Here is a 15,340-nt window from a genome sequence, read left to right as displayed (position 1 = left end):
CTGGACGTGGGGAATTTATCTATTAATCATCTTCAAAAATAATTAACTAAATAGCACTCTTCAAATAAAAATGACAGCAGTTCTTGTGAGCACTAAAGTTTCTGTTTTTTACAGCAAGTTCAACAAGACTTTCCCCAAGTCTTCCCAACGGTTCTACTTGGCACAAACACTAATTAAACACAAAAAACACAACCAAAACATAGGATAGATAATTTATTTATTACTAAACAGGAGCAAATAGCTAGGAATAAAAATAAAATTGGGTTTCCTCCCAACAAGCACTATCGTTTAACGCCCCTAGCTAGGCATAAAAGCGAGGATAGATCTAGGTATTGCCATCTTTGGTAGGCAATCCATAAGTGGCTCTCACGATTGTTTCATATGGTAATTTTATTTTCTTTCTTGGAAAGTGTTCCATGCCCTTTTTTAATGGAAATTGAAATCTAATATTCCCTTCCTTCATATCAATAATCGCACCAACCGTTCTAAGGAAAGGTCTACCAAGAATAATAGGGCAAGAAGGATTGTAATCTATATCAAGAACAATGAAATCTACGGGTACATAATCCCTATTTGCAACAATAAGAACATCATTAATTCTTCCCATAGGTTTCTTAATAGTGGAATCCGCAAGATGCAAGTTTAGAGAGCAATCATCAAAATTACGGAAATCTAGTAAATCACACAAAGTCTTGGGAATAGTAGAGACACTAGCACCCAAATCACACAAAGCATAAAACTCATGATTTTTAATTTTAATTTTAATAGTTGGTTCCCACTCATCATAGAGTTTTCTAGGGATAGAAACTTTCAACTCAAGTTTTTCTTCATAAGATTGCATCAAGGCATCAACAACATGTTCGGTAAAGGCTTTATTCTGACTATAAGCATGTGGAGAATTTAGCATGGATTGCAACAAGGAAATACAATCAAGTAAAGAGCAACTTTCATAATTAAATTCCTTGAAATCCAATATACTGGGTTTAGCAACATCTAGATTTTTATTTCTTTCAATCCCAATTTCACCAATTTCATTATTAAGATCTAAATACTCCGAATTTTTAGAACGCCTTCCAGGTAAAGGAAGATCATATTCAGTTTCATAAAGATTCATATTGCAAAACAAAGATTTAATAGGAGACACATCAATAACTTTTAGATCTTCATCATTATTTTCATAGGAATTGGAAAAACACGCTTTAATAAAGGCATCTTTGGAAGCACGCATCCTAGCAGTTCTTTCCTTACACTCATCAATTGAAATTCTCATGGCTTTGAGAGACTCATTGATATCATGCTTAGGTGGAATAGATCTAAGTTTCAAAGAATCAACATCAAGAGCAATTCTATCAACGTTCCTAGCCAAATCATCAATCTTAAGCAATTTTTCTTCAATCATAGTATTAAAATTCTTTTGCAAAGAAATAAATTCTTTAATATTAGATTCAAAATAAGAGGGCATCTTATTATAATTTCCATAAGAGTTATTGTAGGAATTCCCATAATTATTAGAAGGATTACTAGGATATGGCCTAGGATTAAAATTCCCTCTATAAGCATTGTTACCAAAATTATTCCTACCAACAAAATTCACATCCATAGATTCATTGTTATTCTCAATCAAAGTAGACAAAGGCATATCATTAGGATCAGAAGAAACACTCTTAGTAGCAAATAATTTCATAAGTTCATCCATCTTTCCACTCAACACATTAATTTCTTCTATCGCATGCACTTTTTTATTAGAAGTATGCCATTGAGAATAATTAACCATAATATTATCTAGGAGTTTAGTAGCATATCCTAAAGTGATTTCCATAAAAGTGCCTCCAGCGGCCAAATCTAAAAGATTTCTAGAAGCAAAATTCAATCCGGCATAAAAATTCTGTATAATCATCCACAAATTCAAACCATGAGTAGGGCAATTACGTATCATTAATTTCATTCTCTCCCAAGCTTGTGCAACATGTTCATGATCAAGTTGTTTAAAGTTCATAATATCATTTCTAAGAGAGATGATCTTAGCGGGAGGAAAATACTTAGAGATAAAAGCATCTTTGCACTTGTTCGATGAATCAATACTATTCTTAGGCAAAGACGAAAACCAAGCTTTAGCACGATCTCTAAGTGAAAAAGGAAATAGCTTCAATTTAACAACATCATTATCGACATCTTCTTTCTTTTGCATATCACATAAATCAACGAAGCTATTCAGATGAATAGCGGCATCTTCACTAGGAAGGCCGGCGAATTGATCTTTCATAACAAGATTCAATAAAGCAGCATTGATTTCACAAGATTCAGCATCGGTAAGAGAAGCAATTGGAGTGCTAAGGAAATCATTATTATTGGTATTGGTGAAGTCACACAATTTAGTATTATCTTGAGCCATCGCGACAAACAAGCAATCTAACACACGAGCAAGCAAGAGCAAATGGGCAAAAGAGGCAAATAGAGAGGGAGGATAGAGAGAGAGGGCGAATAAAACGGCAAGGGTGAAGTGGGGGAGAGGAAAACGAGAGGCAAATGGCAAATAATGTAATGCGAGAGATAGGGATTGTGATGGGTACTTGGTATGTTGACTTTTGCGCAGACTCCCCGGCAACGGCGCCAGAAATCCTTCTTGCTACGTCTTGAGCTTGCGTTGGTTTTCCCCAAAGAGGAAGGGATGATGCAGCAGAGTAGCGTAAGTATTTCCCTCAGTTTTTTAGAACCAAGGTATCAATCCAGTAGGAGGCCACGCTCAAGTCCCTCGTACCTGCACAAAACGATAGCTACTTGCAACATACGCGATTAGGGGTTGTCAAGCCCTTCACGGTCACTTATGAGAGTGAGATCTGATAAATAGAATATTTTTGGTATTTTTGATATAAAGATGCAAAGTAAAAAGTAAAGGCAAAGTAAATAACAAAGCAAGATTAAAGTGATGGAGATTGATATGATTAGAATAGACCCCGGGGCCATAGGTTTCACTAGTAGCTTCTCTCAAGAGCATAAGTATTCTACGATGGGTGAACAAATTATTGTTGAGCAATTGATAGAATTGAGCATAATTATGAGAATATCTAGGCATGATCATGCATATAGGCATCACGTCCGTGACAAGTAGACCGAAACGATTCTGCATCTACTACTATTACTCCACTCATCGACCGCTATCCAACATGCATCTAGAGTATTAAGTTAAAAACAGAGTAACGCCTTAAGCAAGATGACATGATGTAGAGAGATAAATTCATGCAATATGAAATAAACCCCATCTTGTTATCCTCGATGGCAACGATGCAATATGTGCCTTGCTGCCCCTTCTGTCACTGGGAAAGGACACCGCAAGATCGAACCCAAAGCTAAGCACTTCTCCCATGGCAAGAACTACCAATCTAGTTGGCCAAACCAAACGGATAATTCGAAGAGACTTGCAAAGATAACCAATCATACATAAAATAATTCAGAGAAGATTCAAATAGTATTCATAGATAGACTTGATCATAAACCCACAATTCATCGGTCTCAACAAACACACCGCAAAAAGAAGATTACATCGAATAGATCTCCACAAGAGAGGGGGAGAACTTTGTATTGAGATTCAAAGAGAGAGAAGAAGCCATCTAGCTACTAACTATGGCCCCGAAGGTCTGAGGTAAACTACTCACACTTCATCGGAGAGGCTATGATGATGTAGAAGCCCTCCGTGATGACGGCCCTCTTCCGGCGGAGCTCCGGAACAGGCCCCAAGATGGGATCTCGTGGATACAGAAAGTTGCGGCGGTGGAATTAGGTTTTTGGCTCCTGTTCAGATCGTTTGGGGGTACGTTTGTATATATAGGAGGAAGAAGTATGCCGGAGGAGCAACAAGGGGCCCACGAGGCAGGGGGCGCGCCCTAGGGGGGGGTGCCCCCCCACCCTCGTGACCGCCTCTTTTGTTCCTTGGAGCAGGGTCCAAGTCTCCTGGATCACGTTTGGTGAGAAAATCACGTTCCCAAAGGTTTTATTCCATTTGGACTCCGTTTGATATTCCGTTTCTTCGAAACACTGAAATAGGCAAAAAACATCAATTCTGGGCTGGGCCTCCGGTTAATAGGTTAGTCCCAAAAATAATATAGAAGTGGAAAATAAAGCCCAATATAGTCCAAAACAGTAGATAATATAGCATGGAGCAATCAACAATTATAGATACGTTGGAGACGTTTCAGGATGCCCCGGAAGGCATCCCCTCTTTCATCTTTGTCTATCGGTAACTTTACTTGAGGCTATATTTTTATTCACCACATGATATGTGTTTTCCTTGGAGCATCTTGAATGATTTGAGTCTTTGATTTTTAGTTTACCACTATCATCCTTGATGTACACACATTTTGGGAGAGACACACATGAATCGAAATTTATTAAAATACTCTATGTGCTTCACTTATATCTTTTGAGCTAGATAATTTTGCTCTAGTGCTTCACTTATACTCCCTCCGTTTGGAAATACTTATCCTAAAAATGGTTGTATCTAGACTTGTTTTAGTTCTAAATACAAACATTTCTAAGACAAGTATTTCCAAACGGAGGGAGTATCTTTTTAGAGCACGGTGGTGGTTTTATTTTATAGAAATTATAGATCTCTCATGCTTCACTTATATTAGTTTGAGAGTCTTTTAGAACAGCGTGGTAATTTGCTTTGGTTATAAAATTAGTCCTAATATGATGGGCATTCAAGATGGGTATAATAAAAACTTTCATATAGAGTGCATTGAATACTATGAGAAGTTTGATACTTTGATGATTGATTTGAGATATGAAGATGGTCATATTAGAGTCATGCTAGTTGAGTAATTGTGAAATTGAGAAATACTTGTGTTGAGGTTTGCATGTCCCGTAGCATGCATGTATGGTAACCGTTGTGTGACAAATTTGAAGCATGAGGTGTTTCTTTGATTGCCTTCCTTATGAGTGGCGGTCGAGGACGAGCGATGGTCTTTTCCAACCAATCTATCCTCCTAGGAGCATGTGTGTAGTGCTTGGTTTTGAAGACTTGTAGATTTTTGCAATAAGTATGTGAGTTCTATATGACTAATGTTGAGTCCATGGATTATACGGACTCTCACCCTTCCAGCATTGCTAGCCTCTCTTCTCCCGCGCAACTTTCGCCCGTACCATAATGTAGCGACCCGACCTCAAACGGTCAAGTCTCTGTGCTTCAGTGTCATCCCTGGATCGGTAATGCTGACATACACAGTACTCGAGGATCTATAACAGAGTAGCAATCACACACTTATTACATTGAATGTCTCCAAAGAGAACTTATTACAATAAATATGGCTTAAGGCCATCTAATACGATAACAGTGGAAGGCTTCGAAGATAAAGTGAGTCCATCAACTCCAACGGCATAGCTGAGCTGCACAGCAACGACCTAACGAACCTTACTCCTCATCTGAATAGTCTGCAACATAATACGTTGTAGCCCGAAAACGGGTCAGCACATGGAATATGCTGGCAAAGTAACACAGTAGAGCAAGAACAAAATAATGCTATCACTACATGCATATTTGGCTGGTGGAAAGCTCTATGGTTACAGTTTTGCGAAAAGCCAGTTTTTCCCTTCAACAAAGGAATATATTTTATTTAACTATCATGGTAGTTGAAACATCATTGAGAAGGTTCCTCCAACTCAATCCCAATTAAAGTAATTATCAACCCAACATTATTAAGTTAAAAGTGATGAGATACTTAAGATACTCCAAGTACTAGATACTCAACATGTCCATAACTGGGGACACGACTAACCATGATTAGATTGTACACTCTGCAGAGGTTTGCGCACTTTTCCCCACAAGACTTGATCGCCTCCGTTGAATTTCTCGCACTACATGGTGTTTGAGAAACGAATGATCGAGAAACAGTCTTTCGGGAACATTAACTCTCTACTCCGGGCAGACCATACCAAACCTACAACGCACTTCCTGTAGCGACCAGACCTCAAACAGTCTGATCTCTATGCTCCGGTGTCATCCCTAGATCAGTAATGCTGACACCAGACAGTACTCGGAGGATTTATAGCAGAGTAGCAATCACACACTTATTACGTCGAGTGTCTCAAAAGAGAACTTATTACAATAAATATGGCTTAAGGCCATCTAATAACGATAACAGCGGAAGGCTTGGAAGATAAGTTAGTCCATCAACTCCAACGGCATCACTAAGTATAGAACCACAACCTAAAACTCCTTAGTCGTCGTCTGAAAATTCTGCAACATTAACGGTGCAGCCCGAAAACGGGTCAGCACATGGAATATGCTGGCAAGGTAACACATAGAGAGTAATGGAATGCAATAGCTATACTATATGCATATTTGGCTGGTGGAAAGCTCTATGGTTACAGTTTTGCGTAAAGCCAATTTTTCCCTACTTCAAAGGAATAAAATTAATTACTATCATGGTGGTTGTTAAACATTGAGAATGGTTGACAACATTCTCAATCCCAATTAAGTAACATCATTAAAACCCCACAAAATTAATTTAGAGTAACATGTTGAGATTCACATGATAATCCAGGTACTAGATACTCAAGATGTCCATAACCGGGGACACGGCTAACCATGATTAGTTTGTTACACTCTGTAGAGGTTTGCACACTTTTCCCCACAAGACTCGATCGCCTCCGTTTGGTTTCTCGCACTACAGGGTGTTTGAGAAGACGGATGACCGAGACACAGTCTTTCAGAAGCGCTAGCACCTTACGACGGATAGACCGGTACACCTACTTTCCCCTACATCTGCTAGTCTACCCTGTAAGAATTCGCACAACTTAGTCAACTATGCCAGAGCCCATAATGGCTTGTGGCTGCACACAGAAGTTTCTAGTATGAATAATCTCATGATCCCTTTGGGCCTGGGTGGCGGTCCAAATAAAAACAGGCAAGTCCTGGAAACCCCAGGTGCCTCAATCCACCCAGATGTGTGTTAGGTTGCCACCTTAGATAAAGCCTTAATTATCAATCTCACACCTGTCATGGATATCACTCACCCAATCCACGTCTACTAGCATAGCATGGCAAAATAAGCAAACGTAGAAGTAACTCCCAAAGGTTTGGTAATAAACAGGTAATAGGTACTACCTCATCTACTTCCCATCCCACAATTTAATTAGATCCTAATCATGCAATGTGTGAGGATTGATCTAATGCAATAAAACTGGGTTGTAGAAAAGGTATGATCAAAGTGTTACTTGCCTTGCTGATGATCCGCGTAACCTAGAGATTCGAAGTAACAGGCGGCGCACTCCGGGTATTCTATCGCAAACAAACAACAAGAATACAATAAGTACTCATCTAATGCACAGGTAAAACTCAAATAAGAGATCTAACCAGAAAGTTCAACTTAAGAACCCTGGTTTGCAAAAAGAATCAAATCGAACGAAGCAAAAGAAATCAAACGGCGAAAGAAAACAACTTCGTTCTAGTAATCTGGATCTAGGGCAAATTTTACAGTAGCAAAAACATGTTTAAGTTGATTATTCGGAAAGAGGGTTTCAAGACGAAACTCCAGGTGCTTGAATCGCCTAATTCCGATAAACGAGCGAAAAGTTATATGAAAATGAAAATCGGATCAGAAATCGCGATCAGAAAATAACCGCGAAAAATCCGACGAAAAAGAAAACGACGAACAGATTTTTTTTTTAAACAGCACGAAAAAACGAGGTGGCGGCGAACCTCGGGCGGCGTGCAACTCCGGCGGCAGCGGCGGCGGCTGGGGCGGGGCTAGGGTTAGGCGGCGACGGCTGGGCTCTCTCTCGTCTCGGGCCTCGGGCGCCTTATAAAGGCCCCGGCCAGGGAGTCCTGGCCGAGTACGGCCCGTAGTCGGTTCCGGGTTTTTTTTTAAAATAGTTCCGCTCGGAAGAAAAATAAAAAGAAATACTAAACGGACTCCAAAAATCACGAAATAAATTTTGCCGGGTTTCTAAAATCAAGCCCGATAAAGTGAACATTTATCTGGGCCCAAACTACAACTTTGAAAAACGCGCATTTTTCCTAAATTCAATTAAAAACACCGAAAAACTCCGAAATAAAACTTATTTGATTTTTTTTATTAAATCCTCAATATTTCTATATTTTGGGAAAGTCATTTTTATTCCCTCTCTCATATTTTTTTGTAATAGAAATAATTGATGATAAAATAAATAAAATCAAATGATCCTGTTTACATAATTTGAGAAAACTCAAATATGTAAATAACGAAATCCCCAACTCTCTCCGTGGGTCCTTGAGTTGCTTAGGATTTTCTAGGATAAAAACCAAAAGCAAAATAAAATATGATATGCATGATGATCTAATGTATAACATTCCAAATTGAAAATTTGGGATGTTACAAACCTACCCCCCTTAAGATGAATCTCGCCCTCGAGATTCGGGTTGGCTAGAAAATAGGTGAGGGTGGTCTTTGAGCAAATCTTCCTCTCGCTCCCAGGTGGCTTCATCCTCCGTATGGTGGCTCCACTGAACTTTGCAAAACTTGATAACCTTGCTGCAAGTAACTCGACTGGCAAACTCGAGGATCTTGACTGGTTTCTCCTGATAGGTCAAATTGTTATCAAACTGAATTGCTTCTAATGGCACTGTGTCTCTCAAGGGTATGTCAGCCATCTCCGCGTGACACTTCTTCAACTGAGAAATGTGGAACACATCATGCACTCTTGCCAATACTTCTGGCAATTCCAACTTGTTGGCCACTTCTCCCATATGCTCCAAAACTCGATATGGTCCTACGAACCGTGGCGCTAACTTCCCCTTAAATCCAAAGCGCTTAATCCCTCGAAGTGGGGATACTTGAAGATAAACTCTGTCTCCAACTTCGTAAACTGTCTCCTTGCGTTTAAAATCTGCGTAGCTGTTCTGCCTGGACTGGGCTACCTTGAGCCTATCGCGAATCAACTTCACCTTCTGTTCAGACTCTTTAATCAGATCTGGTCCAAACAACTGACAGTCTCCAACTTCGTCCCATGACAACGGTGTCCTGCACCTCCTTCCGTACAAAGCTTCGAAAGGTGCCATCTTCAAACTGGTCTGATAGCTATTATTGTAAGAGAGCTCTGCATATGGCAAATTATCGTCCCAACTAGATCCATAATCTAGCGCACAAGCTCTCAGCATATCCTCCAAAATCTGATTGACTCTCTCGGTCTGTCCATCTGTCTGCAGGTGAAAAGCTGTACTAAATTCTAGCCTAGTACCCAAAGTCTCATGCAACTGCTTCCAGAACTTTGAGGTAAACTGGGTTCCTCTATCTGATACGATGCTCCTTGGAACTCCATGCAAACATACGATCCTGGTCATGTATATCTTTGCCAACTTAGCACTGGTGTAAGTGGTCTTTACTGGGATGAAATGAGCTACCTTCATCAATCGATCAACTACAACCCAAATCGAGTCATAGCCTGAACAAGTCCTTGGTAATCCCGTGATAAAATCCATGCATAACTTATCCCACTTCCATTCTGGTATCGGCAATGGTTGCAACAATCCTGCTGGCTTCTGATGCTCTGCCTTTACTCTCTGACATACGTCACAAACTGCTACATACTCCGCAATATCCTTTTTCATTCCAGTCCACCAGAAAATATCCTTCAAATCCAAATACATCTAGGTATTTCCTGGGTGAATCGAATATGGTGAATCATGTGCCTCTTGCAAAATCAACTTTCTGATTTCCGGGTCATGGGGTATATAAACACGGTCTTCAAACCATAGGGTGTCGTGCTCATCCTCATGAAATCCTTTAGCTTTTCCTTCTTTCATCTTCTCCTTTATTGAAGCAATCTTCTTGTCAGATTTCTTAGCTTCTCTGATTCTGTCCATCAATGTTGACTGAATCTCCAATGCTGCTACATAGCCTCTCGGAACTATTTCCAAACATAGTTCACGAAAATTTTCTGCTGACTCCTTGGGTATTTCTCCCGTCATTAACGTATTGACATGGCTCTTGCGGCTTAATGCATTAGCTACTACATTAGCTTTTTCGGGATGGTAATGCAATCTCATATCATAATCCTTGATAAGCTCCAACCATCTCCTTTGTCTGAGGTTCAACTCCTTCTGCGTGAAAATGTACTTCAAACTCTTATGATCCGTGTACACCTCACAATGATTTCCAATGAGGAAATGTCTCCATGTCTTCAATGCATGCACTACAGCTGCTAACTCCAAATCATGCGTGGCATAATTCAATTCGTGGGGCTTCAATTGTCGTGAAGCATACGAAACAACTCTTCCTTCCTGCATAAGCACTGCTCCAAGTCCTCGACGTGAAGCGTCGCAATAGACCTCATAATCCTTGGTTTGATCTGGCAAAATCAACACTGGTGAGGTAACCAAGCGTTTCTTCAACTCCTGGAAACTAGCCTCACACTCCTCAGTCCATTTGAACTTGGTATCCTTCTTCAGCAACTCCGCCATAGGTTTCGCGATCTTTGAGAAATTCTCAATAAACCTCCGTTAGTATCCTGCGAGTCCAAGAAAACTCTGGATCTCTCCAACTGTAGTTGGGGCTTCCCACTTGGTCACGGTTTCAACTTTAGCGGGATCTACTGCTATACCTTCTCCAGATATAACATGTCCGAGGAATCCTACTTCCTTCTACCAAAATTCACATTTGCTGAACTTGGCATATAATTGATGTTCTCTAAGCTTCCCAAGTACCAAACACAAATGCTCCTTATGCTCCTCTTCATTCTTCGAATATACCAGGATATCATCAATGAACACTATGACGAACTTATCCAAAAACTCCATAAACACTTTGTTCATCATGTTCATAAAATAGGCAGGCACGTTAGTCAGTCCAAATGACATAACAGTATACTCATACAGTCCATATCTGGTGGTAAAAGATGTCTTAGGTATATCCTGTTCTCGAATCTTCAACTGATGGTATCCTGATCGCAAATCGATCTTGGAAAACACTTTAGCTCCTTGCAATCGATCAAACAGATCATTGATCATTGGTAGCGGGTAATTGTTCTTGATTGTTACTTTGTTCAATCCTCGATAGTCAACAACCATCCTTAACGATCCATCCTTCTTCTCCACTAGAAGTACTGGTGATCCCCAAGGCGAAGAACTTGGGCGAATATATCCCTTATCCAGTAACTCCTTAATCTGCTTCTTAATTTCCACCAAATCTTTTGCTGGCATCCTATATGGTCTCTTCGATATTGGCCCAGTGCCTGGCAAAAGCACAATCAAAAACTCAATGTCTCTATCCGGTGGCATGCCTGGCAACTCTTCGGGAAATACATCAGGAAAATCCTTTACCACTGGTACTTCCTCCTGCACAACTCCTGATAAGGAATTTACTTGTGTCCTGTTTGGCGCATGTCGGGATACATACTTGATCCTTCTTCCTTCTGGCGTTATGAGCAAAATTGTCTTACTGGCGCAATCGATGTTTCCTCCATACATCGACAGCCAATCCATACCAAGAATCACATCCAGACCTTGGGATTCCAAAATAATTAAATCCGTTGGGAAAACATGCCTTCCTATACTTAACGGCACTTGAAAACATCCTTGACTGGCCATGTACTCCGCTCCTGGTGAGCTTACTAGCATAGGTGTTTTAAGAATCCTAGTGGGCAGGCTATACTTTTCCACAAATCCCCTTGATATGTATGAATGCGATGCACCAGTATCAAAAAGAAAGAGTGCAGTAAATGACTTAACCAAAAATGTACCTATTACTGCATCGGGCTGAGCTTCAACCTCCTCCACATTAACATGGTTCACCTGTCCCCTGTTGAAAGGGTTCGGGTTCTTTCCAGAGCTTCCATTGCCATTTTGTCCTTCAGGACAGTCATTTGCATAATGTCCTGGCTTCGAACACTTATAGTAAGTGACGGGGCTCAAGTCCTTCTTGGCTGGGGTTGATGGGGTGCTGCGGTTCTGGCCATTGCTTCCTCCATTCCCATTACCATTCTTGGTGCCATTGTGATTGTGTGAGCTACCTACTGCATGGGTATGCTGAAATTGTCCTCCCAGTCTAGGGGTAAAACGAGGCTTCTGCTGAGCTCCTAAATTATACTTTCCTTGTCCATACTTCCTCTTGCGGTTCTCAATTTGTTGTTGCTTCCCTTCAATCATAAGAGCACGATCTACCAACTCCTGGTAGTTGTTGAAGGTGGCTATCATCAACTGCATACTCAACTCATCATTCAGTCCTTCCAGGAATTTCTCCTGCTTAGTTGCATCTGTAGCAACGTCATCTGGGGCATAACGTGCTAGCTTACTAAACTCCACATACTGGCCAACTGTCCGTCCTCCTTGGCGCAAGTTACGAAACTCACGCTTCTTCATGGCCATTGCTCCTGCTGAAACATGGGCAGTACGAAAAGCCTGCTGAAACTGGTCCCATGTGACAGTGTCGACTGGGAAGGTGGCTGTGAAATTCTCCCACCAAGATGCTGCGGGTCCTTCTAACTGATGTGCGGCAAACTTAAACTTCTCCGCATCTGTGCATCCTGCTGTGGTCAACTCCCTAGCTATCTTGTGGAGCCGATCATCTGCTACTATCGGCTCGGTGCTACTGGAAAACACCGGCGGATTCAGCCTAAGAAAACGGGCTAAGTGGTCAACATGTGGTGGTGGTGGTGGGTTGTTGTTGTTGTTGTTCCCTTGATTCTGATTTTGAACTAGCAACTGCATCAAGGTGTTCTGCTGCTGGATCAACTGGGTGAGCTCCGGCGGAAAGGCAAATCCGGGGTCACGTCTCGGAGACATCTGAGGGTTTAGAAAAGATGAGATATAAGAATAGAGGGGGTCTAAAGAGAAAACACTACCCATATGCACATGAGGCAAAAGCACACAATTCACTTCATTCAATCAAACAAAAGGCATACAATCGATCTAACTATCACAAAAGTGATCGGACTACTATATTTACATGATGGACTACTACTACTGATGAGGTGGTCTACTAGAAATATTCTACAGTTGTAGACTCCATGATATCGGCTCCTGCTTCATCCACATAGTCATCATCGCTACTATCTTGCTCCGAGTCGGTGCCTTCGATGATGATGTAGTCTTCGGGGCTAATCTCCTTGGGTTCTTCGTCTTCATCTACTGGTGTCGGGCCTCCCATGAATATTCCAATCTTCTTGATCAGATCGTCATTCTTCTCCACCAATACTTCAATTTCTTCTTCATAATCTTCGCGTGTAGCCTTGAGTTCTTCCTCTAGTTCCTTGATTCTAGTCTTAGCCTTCTTCAGATCTATCATGTCGGCGCACATCTGATTCTCCTGTCGTCGAATGTGCTGGTTTAACTCCTGGATAAAAGCTGCAATTGATCTATCATTCCTGGTGCTAATCATCTCCCAATGTTCATCTCGACGTCCACAAATCTGGTAAATAGTATCCTTGAGATCCTTGCGGTAGACTTCTCCAATGCGTCCCATGGCGATGTGAGCTGCCATGCTCTTTCCTAGACTCCAAGTTGGTGCATCAAAAGAAAACTCTATGGGCTCAGTGACTGGCATGAACGTCCTTCCTGGAACTTGAACTTGAATCATCCAGCGCTCTTCTTCAGGTAAAGTGGCGTTGTAGGTTCCCGTGAAGCTTGGTACTCCTATGTTCAGGTATCTAGTGACTTCCTTCAAGTGGCATCCAAAGGATGTATCTTCATCCGGTTGGGTGAACTTGTTCCTTGCATCTGCCATCCTAAAGAGTAGAAAAGATGAGAAGTCAGAAGAGAAGAGAGTGAGTAGTGATCTAGGTCTTTAGCTTAGTGATCCTGTCCTACAGTCAGCGTGTGCTCTGATACCATCTCTGTAGCGACCAGACCTCAAACAGTCTGATCCCTGTGCTCCAATGTCATCCCTGGATCAATAATGCTGACACCACACAGTACTCGGAGGATTTATAGCAGAGTAGCAATCACACACTTATTACATCGAGTGTCTCAAAAGAGAACTTATTACAATAAATATGGCTTAAGGCCATCTAATAACGATAACAGCGGAAGGCTTGGAAGATAAGTGAGTCCATCAACTCCAACGGCATCACTGAGTATAGAACCACGACCTAAAACTCCTTAGTCGTCGTCTGAAAAGTCTGTAACATTAACGTTGCAGCCCGAAAACGGGTCAGCACATGGAATATGCTGGCAAGGTAACACATAGAGAGTAATGGAATGCAACAGCTATACTATATGCATATTTGGCTGGTGGAAAGCTCTATGGTTACAGTTTTGCGTAAAGCCAATTTTTCCCTACTTCAAAGGAATAAAATTAATTACTATCATGGTGGTTGTTAAACATTGAGAATGGTTGACAGCATTCTCAATCCCAATTAAGTAACATCATTAAAACCCCAACAAATTAATTTAGAGTAACATGTTGAGATTCACACGATAATCCAGGTACTAGATACTCAAGATGTCCATAACCGGGGACACGGCTAACCATGATTAGTTTGTTACACTCTGCAGATGTTTGCGCACTTTTCCCCACAAGACTCGATCGCCTCCGTTTGGTTTCTCGCACTACAGGGTGTTTGAGAAGACGGATGACCGAGACACAGTCTTTCAGAAGCGCTAGCACCTTACGACGGATAGACCGGTACACCTACTTTCCCCTACATCTGCTAGTCTACCCTGTAAGAGTTCGCACAACTTAGTCAACTATGCCAGAGTCCATAATGGCTTGTGGCTGCACACGGAAGTTTCTAGTATGAATAATCTCATGATCCCTTTGGGCCTGGGTGGCGGTCCAAATAAAAACAGGCAAGTCCTGGAAACCCCAGGTGCCTCAGTCCACCCAGATGTGTGTTAGGTTGCCACCTTAGATAAACCCTTAATTATCAATCTCACATATGTCATGGATATCACTCACCCAATCCACGTCTACTAGCATAGCATGGCAAAATAAGCAAACGTAGAAGTAACTCCCAAAGGTTTGGTAATAAACAGGTAATAGGTACTACCTCATCTACTTCCCATCCCACAATTTAATTAGATCCTAATCATGCAATGTGTGAGGATTGATCTAATGCAATAAAACTGGGTTGTAGAAAAGGTATAATCAAAGTGTTACTTGCCTTGCTGATGATCCGCGTAACTTAGAGATTCGAAGTAACAGGCGGCGCACTCCGGGTATTCTATCGCAGACAAACAAAAAGCATACAATAAGTACTCATCTAATGCACAGGTAAAACTCAAATAAGAGATCTAACCAGAAAGTTCAACTTAAGAACCCTGGTTTGCAAAAAGAATCAAATCGAACGAAGCAAAAGAAATCAAACGGCGAAAGAAAACAACTTCGTTCTAGTAATCTGGATTTAGGGCAAATTTTACAGTAGAAAAAAC

This window comes from Triticum aestivum, chromosome 5A, assembly GCF_018294505.1.
Source record: "Triticum aestivum cultivar Chinese Spring chromosome 5A, IWGSC CS RefSeq v2.1, whole genome shotgun sequence".
Taxonomy (NCBI): domain Eukaryota; kingdom Viridiplantae; phylum Streptophyta; class Magnoliopsida; order Poales; family Poaceae; genus Triticum; species Triticum aestivum.
Note: the sequence above shows the minus strand (reverse complement) of the source record.